At 34.0% G+C, this 16,634-nt stretch overlaps 1 long non-coding RNA gene across 3 annotated transcripts; it reads right to left on the bottom strand.

Moving 5' to 3' along the window:
• Positions 1 to 282: 282 nt before the first annotated feature.
• On the bottom strand, positions 283 to 16,009 carry LOC104226859 (uncharacterized). Of its 3 annotated transcripts, none has more exons than XR_710949.2 (4): positions 15,475 to 16,009; positions 14,705 to 14,800; positions 3,484 to 6,325; positions 283 to 2,924 (listed from the first exon to the last, which is right to left on the bottom strand). It is a non-coding gene; the product is annotated as an uncharacterized lncRNA (long non-coding RNA). The 3 variants fall into 3 exon arrangements; XR_710945.2 differs by lacking the exon at positions 14,705 to 14,800 and adding an exon at positions 12,238 to 12,362; XR_710948.2 differs by lacking the exon at positions 14,705 to 14,800.
• Positions 16,010 to 16,634: the final 625 nt, after the last annotated feature.

Here is a 16,634-nt window from a genome sequence, read left to right as displayed (position 1 = left end):
TTATATAAATTTAATGTATATAGAATAGTTTAAATATTTAATTTGAAAGGAAACCGTAGATTGAATGGAATCTTAACATGCCTTATTTATAAATGCACGTTCCTCATTTGTAGGTCTAAAAAAGTTAAAACAAATTATTATAAATGAATTGTTTGATCCATACAAGGTCAAATTTTAATTGGTTTGATATCCTAAATTTTAGACTTATATGTAACCCTTTAAATAAGGAAACCTTTAATAAGTAAAATTTTATTCAATTTAAAACTTCTAAATATTAGGAGATAATTTAAATGACGATCTTGTTCAATATAAAATCACACTTTAAGGGTACAAGGCGAACTAGCTTTCAGTTGAAGGTGAAGTGTCCTCAGATTCCTCGACAATGGCAATATGTGAGACGAGTTCTATTTCTGAACTATCCATTACCAGACTGTCATTTGACACTACTCGCATCGCGAAAAATCATGACTCCATATTAAGCTGTAAATCTCATCACGAGGGCCATTGTCCCTACAGACCGTTTCAACTGAGAGCGGGAAAACTGCAAAACAGTAAAATAGCTGGGAAAACCAGGAATCTGAAGCCTACTTAAAAATGCAATGTTTTTAGGTTCGCCTGTTCAGAAACAACAGCTAATCAAATAAAGTTTACAACACCAACGACATTATGTAATGTGCAGGATGTTATGATCGATGCAAAAGTACCATCCAGTTATTGCTGAGCATTTTTGCAAGATGATCTTTTTGCCTAATTTACTTTGTTATCATTGAAATAAGCTTTACAAGACCATTATTGTACAAAATTACCTCTGTAACTACATGAAATTTGGCAAGATGATCTTGGTTGGTGCATCGGGTTATCTAAAGAAGATTACCTGCCACTTGGAACTTAAATGGTATAGACACACTCTTCCTCCATCAATGATAAAGGAAAATGCCACAAAGGGCCTGAATTTCTATTTTAAATTTAGTAGGTTAAGGAGTCCTGTCTAACCTGGTGTTACTAAATATCTTCTTAGCATTTCAAAAAACTTAACATTTAAGAAGCTACTAGTTAGTCTAAAAACCAAAAACAGGTCCCCCATTTCTTGCTAAATATAACTTTACACCCACAAAAAGAATATTAGTAGTTCCTTCATTAGTAGTCTAGGATGGGCCAAAGATCTGAAAAAGTATTACTCCATACAGAGTTTACCAAACAGGTTCTCACATATCCAATGGACAGATATGTTTTCTTCCATGGAAAGATCCAAATGAGAATTCCAAAACTGAAGCAGGCTTATGATATTGACTTCAAACAAAAAATCAAATGTTCACTTTTCCAACAGGTCAAGAAATAAAGCAGCAGAAGAAACTGACTGTAAAAAGATGCATAATATGTCTCTTTGTTATCGGGTAATCATTTCAAATACCAAAAACCTTCTGTTTGAGCGCCACAACACTAAGTAGAAAATACTCGCAAAAAACTGCCAGAGAACCAACCAGTCAAAATCGTGATGTACCCTTCAGTAAGCAAAATCTCCAACTGGAACCTGGACATCTGCATTAGCACTCATTGTACTTTTTTATTTTATTTTTGTAAGCACACTCTGTGCACCTTATTATGCTAAGAAAAAACAATTGTAGTTTCACAAGAAGCTTATCTAAGTATCGTAAACCAAATAATAGGAGTACCAAAAGTACCTAGTCTTTCATATTGAGGCTGTTGTGCTATAATGTGTATAACTCTGTTTTTGAGAGAAAAAAGCGACAGGGGCTCGCCTCGCTTCAAAAGCGAAACGCACGCTTCATTGAAGTGAAGGGCAATAGTTAAAAAAAGTATAGAGCAAAAATGGGGTATAAAGTATAACAGGGGAAGAGAGGACGGAAACAAAAAAGAAAAGGAAGACGAAATGCAGAACTTGTTCTTATTTAGTCCAAAAGACACCAGTTAAGGGGTATAACCTTTTTGAAGAAATTTAATCAGGCATTATGCAGCGGCCCTGTTCACATTTGACGTATCATAAATAATTATCTGAATATTGAATTGAAAATAACAGAGACACTGGTATGATACTAACAGCAGACCACCAATCTTGGCTAAACTATTATCAGAAAAAGCGAGTAGGAATAAGAACTACAAATTTAGGCCTTTTTCAATTGGAGTTACCACTCTTAACCACGGAACAACTAAAATCAACCACACTATTATCACAGAAAGAGAGTAGCTAAAATTTTCTCTCCAATGTCATGGTTAGATTCTACTCCGTGATCCATTTTATGTGTTAGATTGAATATTGAAAAGTGAAAAATGTTTTGTATGTTTAGAGGACTGGTTCTTCAATTGTCTAGACAAAAACTCAATCAAAAAAACCCCATAGCGATTGCAAAATCGATTAACGGACATGGAGACCTCCAAATGATTACAAGGGTAGCATAAGGATGAATTTTGAAGTGCAAGGGTAGAAATCAAGAGGAACAAGGTCAGAGAGAAAGAAGGGTACCTAGCAATAGATTTCACCGGAGAAAAGAGATGGAGAGAAGCAAGTTCGCCTAAGAAAAGTGACGTTTCAGTTCACTGCTAGGGCCCAAAAGAGAAAACTGCTACAGCTACATATGGCGTCGTATGAAATTGGCGGGCCGAAATCCAAACGATTGTTGCCCTAGTTATCCTACTAAGCTTCGGAGAAGAGTGGAAGGATAGATAAGTCTAGAAAAGGTTGGATATTTCATAGGACAGAGCGAGGGCAGAACACATGGCTGCCAAGCAGGCGCGTTGATGAAAGAGGCTGCTCAAGCTTGTCAAGTCTCTTCTAATATAAAAGAAAGTAAGGCAACTGTATTAGCTTTTCAATGTCTTTTGCCTGCTTTTTTCTTGAAAGGCCGAGGCAGACAAAGCCATTGCCGCTGCAATTTCAGAAGCTTGAAGCTCCAAAAAGTCAACACCTACATTAAATCATCATCCAAGCACCAGATGAAACACACTAAAGATATTTGGACAGAACTTCACATTAGGAATTGGTTAATCATATCCAAAGATAATTTTTTCTTATCAGTTGCATTGATCATGAAACATGCATGAATAAGATACAGGTAAACCCCCTTTTTCTTGTCAAAGAGAAAATAAAATTACTATGAAATTGTTGCAGTCATATCATCAAACACGTTGGGTGCATACCGTGAATTAGTGTGCAACAGAAAATAAATATTTTATCCTAAATATCATATTTGTATTCATCAAATATACAGAATCATGCATGTGCAAATCAAAATAGATATGCCACAAATTAGTACAACAAAGTTGCGCCTACTTTTCTCTTTCAATTTCTCGATGTAGCACAAACACATGCAGATGAAAAATGTTTAAGAATAAAATCTGTCAAGCATTTTGATGCAATCAATACTTAAAACACACCAAGATCAAATTGACAAAATGTTTTTTTTAAGTGAATACTTAGGTATGTTCACAGGAGAAAAGAGATACTGAATAAAAATCAAAACTTACCAGGTGTGTGAACCTTGATGAGGCAGGATACATTTATAAACAGCAACTCTCCATTTTAAGAAAAAGTTTAACAATGGAAGTCCCAGTATCAAATACACTTGACCAACTTCGGAAGAACATGGAAGAATCTAAGCTCGAACACCTTTCAGAAGCAAATCCAAAAGCTAACTGGATAGTTTCCTAGGTTGCACGTATACTATTACGGAAATCTTTAAGTGAACCACAAAAAAATAAGGATAGAAATACTACGAAGACTTAGTTGGAGATGCAGCTGGATTATAGGTATATTTTTCGTTGAATTCATCTCAAATTAAGAGTGGGAGTGGCTTACAAAGATATATACATTTGTAATGGTGGGAGGATTGTTATATTCTTGTTGGGGCTTCCCATTTTATGAACGCAAGGAACTATCAGGGAGCTCTCTTCGTTATGTCTTTAAGATTGTTAAAGCGGCAATATCAAAGAGGCATCTGAATTACCCAGTCTCTAATCATCAGTTGTTCAAGAATGACACTATCGATACATAGATTCTTCCTCGCATTGCATTCCTTAGGTACATTATAATGTAATACATACCTAAACTTAACTCCCCATTGACTAGTTGGTACAGATACAATAGTACGTCCTTAATTTTTGTATAACCATATGATATCCGACATGCACTGACTCAAACGTATGTGAATCATCCATCTTATAACATATTTTTTTATGCAGATGGTTGGACAAGGCAGCCATATTGGAGGAGTCGTCCCCTTCCCGTTCAGAATCAACCGAGCAAGAAAACATGGTGGGCAGATGGCTTTTTGAGGTAGCAAAAGTGAAACATGCTCCCGTTTGTGGTCAACATTTCTTGTAGTATTTTTTGAACAAGCTAAATACATGGATGACTGTCTCGGAAATTCCTCACTTATAGTTTTTGTCATTGCCATGGCATTCACTGTATCCAGGATATGTTCGTTGCACCACAATAAAAGTCATGTGCGGCGTCTTTTGCTCAACAGAGTTAGCCTTGAAATGTTTTGTTCCGTAATATGTTGTGTAACTGCTTGAAGTTCACAAGCTTCATCATGTGGGGATACACCCCATTACTATTTTCTGGCTAACTCCTCAATTCATCTTGATTAAGGTTATAGAGGGATTGGCTGCCACAAGACTCCAAGATTTCTTTGAATCTCAGGTTTCTGAGTCAATGAATCAGTATGGACCACAATTAAACGAAAACTCGTCTTACTCATTTTCAGATCCTTGTTTAAGGAAGACGTAGATAAGGGTTTTTTAGACAAGTATTATGCAATGTTAATAGTTCCTACCTCCCTCAATTTTTGCTTATGTTGTTTGCTGATCAGAAATTGGTATGATAATCATGAGCCTCATGATACCGAAGTGTTGGAGGACATTGCTCAAGAATTATGGGAGGACATATTCTTGTCTAATACTTGGCTAAACGGCTCTTATCTACGTCTTCCTTAAATAAGGATTCGAAAATGATGATGCATATGACATTTAAGAATTGGCTAATGCCTAAGACGAGTTCGTTTAATTGTGATCCATACTGATTCATTGACTCAGAAACCTGAGATTCAAAGAAATCTTGGAGTCCAATGGCAGTCAATCCCTCCATAATCACAATCAAGATGAATTAAAGAGTTAGCCAGAAAATACTAATGGGGTGTATCCCCACATGATGAAGCTTGTGATCTTCAACTCTCCAAACAGTTACACAACATATTACGGAACAAAACATTCGAAGGCTAACTCTGTTGATCAAAGGATGCCGCACATGAATTTCATTGTGGTGCAACGGACATATCCTGAATACAGGATATGTGTGAATGTCATGGCAATGACAAAAACTATTAATGAGCAATTTCCGCGACAGTCATCCATATATTTAGTTTGTTCAAAAAAGAAGGTTCTCCCTGTAGCCCCTACAAGACTGTAAACAAGAAATGTTGACCATAACGGGAGCATCTTTAACAAGTGTTTCACTTCCCTCACTTTTGCCACCTCAAAAAGTCGTCTGCCCAACACGTTTTCTTGCTCGATTGATTCTGAACGTGAAGGGGCAACGCCTCCAGTATGGCTACCTTGTCTAACCATCAACACACAAAAAAATTATATGCTATAAGACGGATGATTCACATACGTTTGAGTCAATAGATGTCGGATATCATATGATTATACAAAAATTAAGGATCTACTATTATATATGTACCAACTAGTCAATGGGGAGTTAAGTTTAGGTACGTATTACATTATAATGTACCTGAGGTATGCAATGCGAGGAAGAATCTAAGTATCGGTAGTGTCATTCTTGAACAACTGATGATTAGAGACTGGTAATTCAAATGCATCTTTGATATTGCCGCTTTAACAATCTTAAAGACATAACGAAGGGAGTTCCCTGATAGTTCCTTGCGTTCACAAAATGGGAAGCCTAACAAGACTATTGCAATCCTCCCACCATTACAAATGTACATATCTTTGTAAGCCACTCCCACTCTTAATTTGAGAGGAATGCAGCGAAAAATGTCTATAATCCAGCTGCATCTTCAACTAAGTCTTCGTAGTATTTCTATCCTTATTTTTTTGTGATCCTCTTCACGAAGTGGTTCACTTAAAGATTTCCGTAATAGTATACGTGCAACTTAGGAAACTATCCAGTTGGCTTTTGGATTTGCTTATGAAAGGTGTTCAAGCTCAGATTCCTCCATGTTATTCCTAAGTTGATCAACAAGAAATGCTTTCAAAGAAATATCTCGGTCAGCTTTACCAAAAGCTAATAGCACCAGTGCCCCAAAAATATTAGGCGTCGGGCCTCATACCATAACATACCCAGCCCCTGCTCAGAGAGAAAACAAATAATTTTACTAAAAAAAGCTACATGGAAGATAATAATGATGAAAATGGCGAGAATCTTGTAATCTTATATTTAGCCCTACCCGACTACCCATCAGACATTAGCACATTACACATATGCTCAATCTAATAAGTTCAATATATATTACTCATCAGATATCCAACACTAATTACCAAGTCCAATATGCTTGGACTTGTTAATTTCCAAGATGACTTAGGCCTCATTTGTTAGCACTTAATGGAGGTCTGAATCTTAATCATTTAAATCTTAATTATTAAGTGTATTTTTTTTTTACTTCACAATCACTTAATAGGTCAGTATGATTAAGATCTATAGCAAAGACTTAATTTCATTAAGATGCTATCATCCACATTCATTACTAACTACCGCCACCGCCTACCATTATAACCTACCACCACCATGATCACCATTCTCAACCATAGCCGCCGCCACCTACCACCACCATTATCTTCAACCATAACCACAAATTCACTCACCTCCTACCATTATAAACTATCACCACCCATCATCACCTTCCAAAATCACAATCACAACCACCATAGATCAAGATTTTGGTTTGTAATTTATCAGCAAATTAAAATTAATTTTTAATATTACTTACGATATGGAATTTGTTAGTAATTACTAAGCCTAGTTTCGTTGGCAAATTACCAACTGATATTGAAATAGTTGGAAAATTTATCAATATGGAGATGAAATAGTTGGTAAATTACCAACTAGCATTGAAACGATTGATAAATTTAATGATAGATATATAATCAATTGATATTTTCTGACGAATCTAGCATTTATAGTAAATATAAATATATCAATATATATCATGAGTCACACTTCATTATTGTTTGTGCACGAATAAGAATCATCTTTTTATAAATTGGAGTCACACTCCAATCTTTAATAAAAAATTCACGTAAAATTATATTTTTCAGATATAAATATCCAAATATTTGGTTATAGACTTCCGACTAATAGGCACTTGGGCAACTTTCACTAATATAGTAGTATTAGTAACCACGATGCTCGTACATTATTAAAGAATATTAATTATATGAAAGTATGATCGATCTGAATTGTTTGGGTACTTTAAATCATATATTTTAACAAAATCATAAATTAAATATCATATTATCTCAATGTATGCACCAAAAAATTTACCTCTTTTAGACTTTTTCGATTGCTCCGAATTCATTTATTATTTGAAATTATCAATTATATTTTTGAATATTATTTTTACTTTATTTTTTTAAGTTAATTCAAAGTATACTCAGTGTTACTCTATCTCTCTTTTTCTTTCTTTATACATTATTTTACTATGACGACATCTTACTTGGGTTTTTTCATTTAGTATTTTACTTATAACCCAAATATAATATAGTTTATTCTAATTTGTAAGGATTAATATTTTAATTTATTTGAATAAAACACAAGAACCCATCAAAACCAGTTCAGGATTCTTCCGAACCATCTAATTAGTTAGATCCAAATATGCATCTTCTTCGATGCCTGAGAAAGAGCTTTAATCGGTTGAATGATTAATAGGTCATATTCATCTGATCCTTCAACTTCCTATATATCAAGCTCTAATTTTTTCTTATCTCATTCACATTTTTTTCCTCAGTTCTTTGCTACTCCAAAGTACCTATATTGTTTTAACCTTTAGCTCTTTTTCCAACCGTTAATCAAATTAAATATTTTCTCTAACAAATAACGTGAAAGGATCTTATACTTCCACCAACAATTAGCCTACATACAAAAGCCCAACAAGCAATATTATCGACTCGATAATATAAACTCGAAAACTGTATTACTCACATATAAATCTCACCTTCTCAAATCTCTTGGTTATAGTTTGGTGCATGAGAGAATGCCTAAGAGGAAAAAACAACTAGAGTAAGTTTTTAATAAAAAATTTATTTCAACGACTTAGATTTATGTTTATGTTCCCGATCTTTATCATACCCAAAACTGTCACGTTTAGGAAATACAATATCTCATCAATAACTCTATCATGATTTGTTTTGAGAAGATTAGTTTGTTAAACCACCGAGGCTAATTTATTTACGACTCATACTACACTTCTGCACTAATTGTACAGGTACTGAGGGGGGTGCATCGGGTGCTCACTTAGGCGCATAGTCGTATCAGCTGGAGACTTAGTAGTGAGTTGCTTTCCAAGCTTCAACCGCATCACTCGGAGTCTCCTTTCCCTAAATTAATTGTATTCTACTTTCATTCCAAACAGTAGTTGTAGTTAGGGGTGGGCATAGTTTGGGCAAACCCGAAGCTCAAACCGAAATTCGAATTTTTTGGATTTTTGGTTTGAATTTTCGAATAACGGAATAGATTTTGGATTTAATTTTTAAAATTTTTGGATTTCGAATTGGATATTGGATTTGGTACTTCGAATTTTGGATATCCAAAATTCTTATACTTTATTAATCCATTATCCATATTCTAATAATAACAAGTTCAATGCCCTACTAAGTTACTGTCAGAATACTATATATTTAGATACGGATTTACTATTGCTACTTTTAGGTCGTGTTAATGTCTCTATTGCATTTCCTTGATAATAATTTCATTACTTGAATACTTCATTTGGATGGTTGCGGTGAGAATGAGGAACTTTTCAGACAATTTAACATAAGTACTTCATTTGTATATTTATTCTTGTAAAGGGAAGAAACATCTCAACTTATAAGCTCAAAACCGAAAATCCAAAATATCCAAACTGATTAATCCAAAATCGAACTTAAAAAATCCGATCCAATCCGAACTTATTTGGATTGTATTTAATTTCTTTAATCCGACAACCACATATCCAAACTGAAATTTTCATATCCAATCCGAATGTCTCGATTGCCCACCCCTAGTTGTAGTAGTTTTGTACATTCTATTAGATGCTCGTGCACTTGCGACACCGAGGGTTGATGATTTTACCAGATGCTCATGGTTGTAATTGCTATACATTATTTCATTTTATGTTTTGTTTATATTCCATAGCTTGATGAAGATGTTATAGTATTTTATCGATCAAGATCCCATAAGTTACTACCGTTTAATCATTTTTATTATTTGAGTTTTAAAATGTTATGGGCTATCAATTGTGGTGATAATTTATGGTTGGTTTGTCTAACGACAACGTTGAGCACCATCACGGCCTACGATAAGAACGAGATAGAGACACAAACACAATAAAATAATAATTGGAGCCAAGAGCTTTGTCCTCCTTAGCTTGTAGTTTCCTTCTTATGCATATCTTCGTCAATCTTTTTATAGTTTTTTCAAATTAGTCTCTAATTTTAGTTTTTTTGGTATCACACTGTTTAGATATTGCTATGGTGATTTTATTTCAAAAGATGTTCTAATTATATAATAACGAGTATTTGTAATTTGTTTCATAGTTTAAAATGTTCAAACAATAACTTTATATTATTTCTATTTTTTATTTTTGAATTATTAGGTAATAGAGTATCATTTACAACTCTAATTATGTACCATCATAGTTATATATTTATTTCTATTTGCACCGGGTGTCCGAGTCTCTAAGAGCCCCGACTAATCTCAGGGGTGCACAGGCCCTAGGCAAGGAGTTTCCCGTAAGTGCACCACGGTTAATTAAGGTTTTACCCAGTCCGATGGCCCTCAGAAATTGTTTGCACCCAGTGGGTTTCGAACTTGAGACCTTGAAAGGGAGCAAACCTCAAGGTTCAAGTCAATTGCCACCAGGCCAACCCCTGAGGATTACCATCATAGTTATATTATAGGTGTAATGTATCTTTATGTTATTTACTTTTTCATATAAGAGAAAAAGTATTTTGCAAATATACATATACTAATTTATTTTATGATTTTTAATGTTTTAATGTAATTTTATTGTTTATTTATTTGTATGTTTATGATATTACTTTTTAAAATATTAAAAATTAATTATCCATGGGACTTATGTTTCACGTCCTGAGGCTTCCGTCTCACGTGTGTTTAGATAAAATGCTTTGCCTCATGCCTACACCTTTTAAAATATTAATTATACATTCTAGTATTAGTAATAATTTCATTACATATTCGAATATTAAATAATTAGATCTAAATTATTTTTGCACTTAGTTTATATTTTGTAATTCAAACATGAGTGCAATTAAAATTTTATTATTTTGTACAAATAGTTTGGTGCAATTAAAGTTTATTATTTTGTATGATAATTTAATAACTAAAGATACATGTATAAGTCATGTGATTAGTTAGTATTAACATAGTTTAAGAATCAAAAGTGAAATTACGAAATACTCAAAAAGAAAAATGGAGAAAGCGATATAAATTGGAAAGTTTCCAAAGAGACAAAGAAAAGAAGAAAAATTATATAAAAAGAAGAAAAATAAAGTATACCAGTCTCTCACAAGCTATCGTTTGGATGTTTCTCAATTCACAATCCATTCGGCTAAATGGTAAGTATTTTTTATCGATCTAATTTTTCAAGTATATTGTAGATATGTTGATATGCTATATTTGTTTGGTTATACAGATATTAGATCATTGAAGTTGAGCACAATTCTTAAAAAAACAAAAGTAAACCTTACAAAGAGACAACATAAATAATCAAAAAAATAAATATATATCCCTATTAAGATATAAGAAAAACAAATATAAAGAAATAAACTGAAAATATAACATATATATATATATATAAAACTGAAATGAGCAACACCTTAATTAAATTAAATTTAATAACTAAAATCAATAAAATTTCAAAATAAAAGGAAAAAACGGAAAATAATAATAATAATAATAATCAAATTTAATATACTAAAATCAGCAAAGCAGCAACAATTCAAAAATATAATAATTAAGTTTATAAACTAAAATATACAAAAATTAATAAATAAAGGCTAAATAAGAAAAATAAAAGGGGAAAAGAAGGGCTACTGGAACCCTAGTAGTGGACACAACGGGAAGAAGAAGAAAGAAGGAAGAAAATAAGAAGAAAAAAGAAGAAATTACCTGGACAGACTTCTGGAACCCTAGCAGCAACGATGCTAGATGGAATGGAAGAAGATAATGAAATATATTCACTTTGGGGTCTATGTTTTGTATAATAAGAAAAAGACCCAATCTTTTTCTAAAAAAAGAAATTGACCCCTTTTGACTAAAGTGATCGTTTTTTCGCTTCTTGCTTTTGCGTCGCTTCTCGATTCAAGTGTTGAAGCAATCACTTTTGAAAATCGCCTCGCCTCAACTTCAGAAAAATGATGCATTGTCGCTTCGCAATGCTTCTCGCTTAAAACGACGAAGCGATCGCTTTTTTAAACATTTGTCCTTTGCTATTGGTATGTAGCTATCTCTTCCAATCTCTCTGTGAACATTTATTGTGCCATTTTTTAGGTAATGATTTGAAAGCGTGTGCTCATTATAATTGGGATTCGAAGCCTAATTTGATTATTAGTACTCATTTTTTACTATCCAAAGATTTTTAGATATCAATAAATGCTACTGTAATCTTTTTACATTATCAGAAAAGAAAGTGTGCCAGAAAAATGACTTCAAATCGTGAGTGGATATACAAAAGGTTAACGAGAGGTTTGTATAATCCAAAATTCGTAAGGTGTGTTGAGAAATTTATTGAGTTTGCAAAGAATCATTGGGAAGGGAGGGATGGTGAGAGACTAAGGTGCCCATGTAACAAAAAAAAATGTCAAAATAGAAATTTTGAAGATGTTTTTACGGTCCACGAACATTTATTGCGCAATGGCTTTGTACTTGGATATCATATATGGTACTTGCACGGAGAAAATGAGGTTACGAGAAATATAGATCAACATGAAGAGATGCAAAATTGGGATCAGTAAATGTGGGTGTAATTGATGAGCTTGGATCACCTGCTTCATACCATAGAATGGTCCTTGACGTCGTTGGCCCCTTATTCGATATATGGACGAATTACCGAATCCCGATGCACAAAAATTTTATGATATGATTGATTCTGCAAATCAAGAGGTGTGGCCTGGATGTGAAACACATTCTCAATTGTCAGATGTTGCACGTTTAATGCATATCAAGTCTGAACACCATCTATTTGATAGATATTTTGATGACATTTGTCAATATGTGAATGAGATGATTCCTCATGATAACCTAATGCCAAAAAATTTCTATGAAACTAAGAAGTTAATGCAGGGAATGAACATGCCAGTAGAAAAATTCGCAGTTGTATTAATGTCTGTATGATTTATTGGGGAGAAGACACTAAACTTAGCCATTACAAGTTTTGTTGTCATTCCAGGTACAAGCCTACTAGGCAAATATCTAATTCAAAGAGAAATCTTGTACCACTCAAACAGAGGTACTACTTCCTTACTCCACGGTTGCAACACTTATATGCTTCCGACATGACTGTTGCACATATGCGATGGCATATCGAACATGAAGTTGAGGAAGGTTTGATGCGTCACTATTCAGATGCACCCGCATGGAAACAATTTGATAAGATGTATCCACCTTTTGCAGCTGAAAGTCGTAATGTCATACTATGCACAAATGGTTTTCAACCATTTGGACAAACAGGTCAACAGTATTCATGTTGGCCATTAGTTGTGACACCATACAACTTGTCGTCTTGGATGAGTACGAAAGTCCTATTTGTTTTTGTCAGTTATAGTTCCTGGGCCGAAGAACCCTAAGCAAAAACTTGATGTTTTCTTGCAATCTTTGATTGCAGAACTAAAAAAACTGTGGAGTATAGGTGTGGACACATATGATATCTCAAAGAAGCAAAATTTTAACATGTGAGCTGCTTTGACGTGGACAATTAATGATTTTCATGCACATTCGATGTTGTCTGGATGGGGTACTGCAGGTAGGCTAGCATGTCCATATTGTATGGAGAATTTAGATGTTTTTACTTTGACAAAAGGTGGCAAACAGTCCTGGTTTGACAATCATCGTAAGTTCCTACCACTGGATCATTCATACAGAACTAATAGAAATTCAGTTAGAAAGAATAAAGCGGTCACAACACATCCTCCCCCGATACGATCAGATGATGATATATTGAAGGAGATAAATGAATTGGGGTTGAAAAAGGTAACACAGCTTGGGGTTGATATTGTTAATGATAAAATTAGTAAGTTTTCTGGTTGGAAGAAAAGAAGCATATTTTGGGATTTGCCATATTGGAGTACAAATCTCATTCGACACAATCTAGATGTTATGCACATCGAGAAAAACTTTTTCGAGAATGTGTTCAACACGGTGCTGGATGAAGATGGTAAAACCAAAGATAATCCCGAGTCTAGGGAAGACTTGAAAGAGTTCTGTCGACGCCCTAAATTACATGTTGTTGGTGACGAATATCTAAAAATTAGTTACACACTAGACAAGAAGTCAAAAAAAAGTGTTGTGTGAATGGGTGGAGAATCTCAAATTTCCAGATGGATATGTCTCAAAAATGGGAAGGTGTGTGGATATGAAAAAACATAAATTGTTTGGTATGAAAAGCCACGATTGTCATGTACTCATGCAAAGATTGGTCCCTATTGTGTTTCGAGAGCTATTACCACAAAAAGTTTGCGAACCACTTGCTGAGATGAGCCTTTTCTTTAGGGATCTCACTTCTACAGCAATTCGGGAAGAGGATACGGTCAGATTGAACAAGAAATACCTGAAATAGTTTGTAAATTGGAGCGTTTATTCCCTCCCAACTTCTTTGATTCAATGGAACATCTCACCGTGCATCTTGCGTACGATGGATGTACCCATTTAAGAGGTAAAATTTCATTGATACTAATTCAAGCACTTCATTTTCATCATGAATGACTCACAATTTGAGCTTATACGTTATTTCAAAAAACCTTCAGAAATTGAAAAATAATGTTCGAAATAAGGCATAAGTTTTTGTTCACACTACTTCGAGCCTCATGTTTACATAAGGCATAGAAAAGTTCCACGAAATGATGATGGTGGTATAAGTGAAACGGATGAACACGATGGTAATCATTCTATATTTATCTATCCAGGTAAAGCATTTGGGATATGTAAACCAAGATATATGACTGAAGAAGAACTTGATGCAGCTCATATTTATATTTTATTAAATTGCGCACAAGTACACCCATATATTGAGTAAGACTTCAATCTTTTATTTTCATTTATAGATTAGCAAATTCATCAAAACACTTAATATAGTAATTTTCTTCGATGTGATTCAAAGGATTTTTATTGACTCCCTTCATCAAAATTTCCCGCATATTATGGAGAAGGAAGTGGATAAGAAACTTGATGAAGATTCTGCATCATAGTTTAAAAGATATGTGAGTACTTGTACAATATCCTCCCACTTATACTTACCTCGCTTATAAGAAACTCTAATTATTTTTCTTTTATAGGCACGAGTCCACATAGATAATCAGTTCATCAAGGCCATTGCAGAAGGTCCGTGTCAAACTGCACAACCATGGACTGGTTATATTGTCAACGACTTTAAATTTCACACTAGAACCCGCAGTTCTTATAGAGCATCTAACAACAACGGTGTATGCATAAAAGAAACTAATATATAGTGCAAATGATAGTGACTACTATGGTGTGATAACTAATATCCTTGAATTGGAGTACAAGGGTAGTTAGTATATAAAGAGAATTGTTTTACTCAAGTACGAGTGGTTTGATCCCACACCAAAGGCAGTAATGAAGATTCACCCACAATATAAACTTGTGGATATCAACCATGAAAAGAAATTAAAATGTATGAACCATTTGTTTTGGCAATGCAAGCGGCTCAAGTGTATTATACAGCTTATCCTAGCTTAAGGCGTGATAAGAATGACGGGTGGGATGTGTGCAAAATGCATACCAACAAAAGAACACACCAAAAAATGAGAAATACCACCATATCATTCAACCTTTTCCTAAAGGGTTATTATCACTTTGCAAACCAAATCTTATAATCCACATTAATTAAATTAAATACATAGAATGATAAAGATTGCCACACAAAGGAAAACGAATATACAGGATTTGAAAGACAACAAGATTCCATATATTCATGTCAAATACTATTCAACAAAAAGGGGCAGAGATAAACTGGAAAATAAAGAAGGCAAAGATGAAGAGCTTACTTATTGAAAGCAAGGAAACAGTTCGAAGTACCAAATAAAATCCGGAAATGAGCTGGAATGGACGGCGTCCACCTCGCCGGAAACCTCAACGAACCTCGTCGGAAAATCGATCGAAAACCTCGACTGCTCTCTCCACCCAAAAACGCTGCATATTTGTCGTTTCAGAGATGTGGCTTGCGTTTCTGTGTTATAAGCCCAGGAGAAAAATCGAAAGAAACCCCAGGCAGCTAGAATGTGAAATCCAGAATACTCGACTCCAAACCAAATGGGTAAAGAAGGAAAAATTCTACAAACAATTAGGAAAAATTCTACAAACAATTCTTGGGACTACTATATGTCAGGTGGATTAAGGAATTTGCAAAAGAATCCAAAAGGGAAAATGAATAGAGGGAAAAGACGAGGGCTAAGCCAAAAGGTGGGGACGGCTGCTGCTGGAGTTTGTTGAGGGTGGCGGCTGCTCTCATTTTGCTTGAGGGTCTGCCGATTTTCTAGGTTAGGAGTTTCCCCCCCTTTTTTCTTCTTCTTTTGTGGTGCGGCTGACTCCCCCTTCTTTTATTGTGAGTGTGTATTTACCTTTAGGTAGGGAGAAGGGGCTTAGGGTTATGGGATTGGGCTTGGATTTAGGAAATTTGAAATTGGGCTCCAAATTTTGAATTTCAATTCTTAAAGTCCAACAACTAAGTGACTTAACCCTTTTCTTTAAAACAATTCAAAATACTATTAAATATAAATCAATTCCAATTAATTAAGGTAAGCTATATAATAATATGAAAATATTTTTTGTATTTTTAAGTAAGGGTAGAGAAAAAGAAATAAATTGAAATCATAGTAAAAATCAAAATATTACTATAAAATACTAATGGATTTAAGTAAAAGAAATAAGAAAATATATAATGAACTATTTTTGTATTTTTATTTTTGTGTCTAAAAAATAAAATTGAAGATAAAATATTAAAATTTTATAAAATCAAATAGATAATAAAAATACTACGAATACTAAAATAACTCTTAAAAATCGTGCGGATCAAAAATTACGTGCTTACAATAGTCAACTCCGGCAGATGGTGTTGAGTCATTCCAATCTGAGGAAGATAGTTTAACATTTAGTGTGGTACCTGACAATGAAATTGTTCTCCTGAATGATCCAAATGGTGAATTCA

The sequence above is a fragment of the Nicotiana sylvestris genome, chromosome 4 (assembly GCF_000393655.2).
Source record: "Nicotiana sylvestris chromosome 4, ASM39365v2, whole genome shotgun sequence".
NCBI classification, from domain to species: domain Eukaryota; kingdom Viridiplantae; phylum Streptophyta; class Magnoliopsida; order Solanales; family Solanaceae; genus Nicotiana; species Nicotiana sylvestris.
This window is presented reverse-complemented; position numbering and strand designations above follow the sequence as displayed.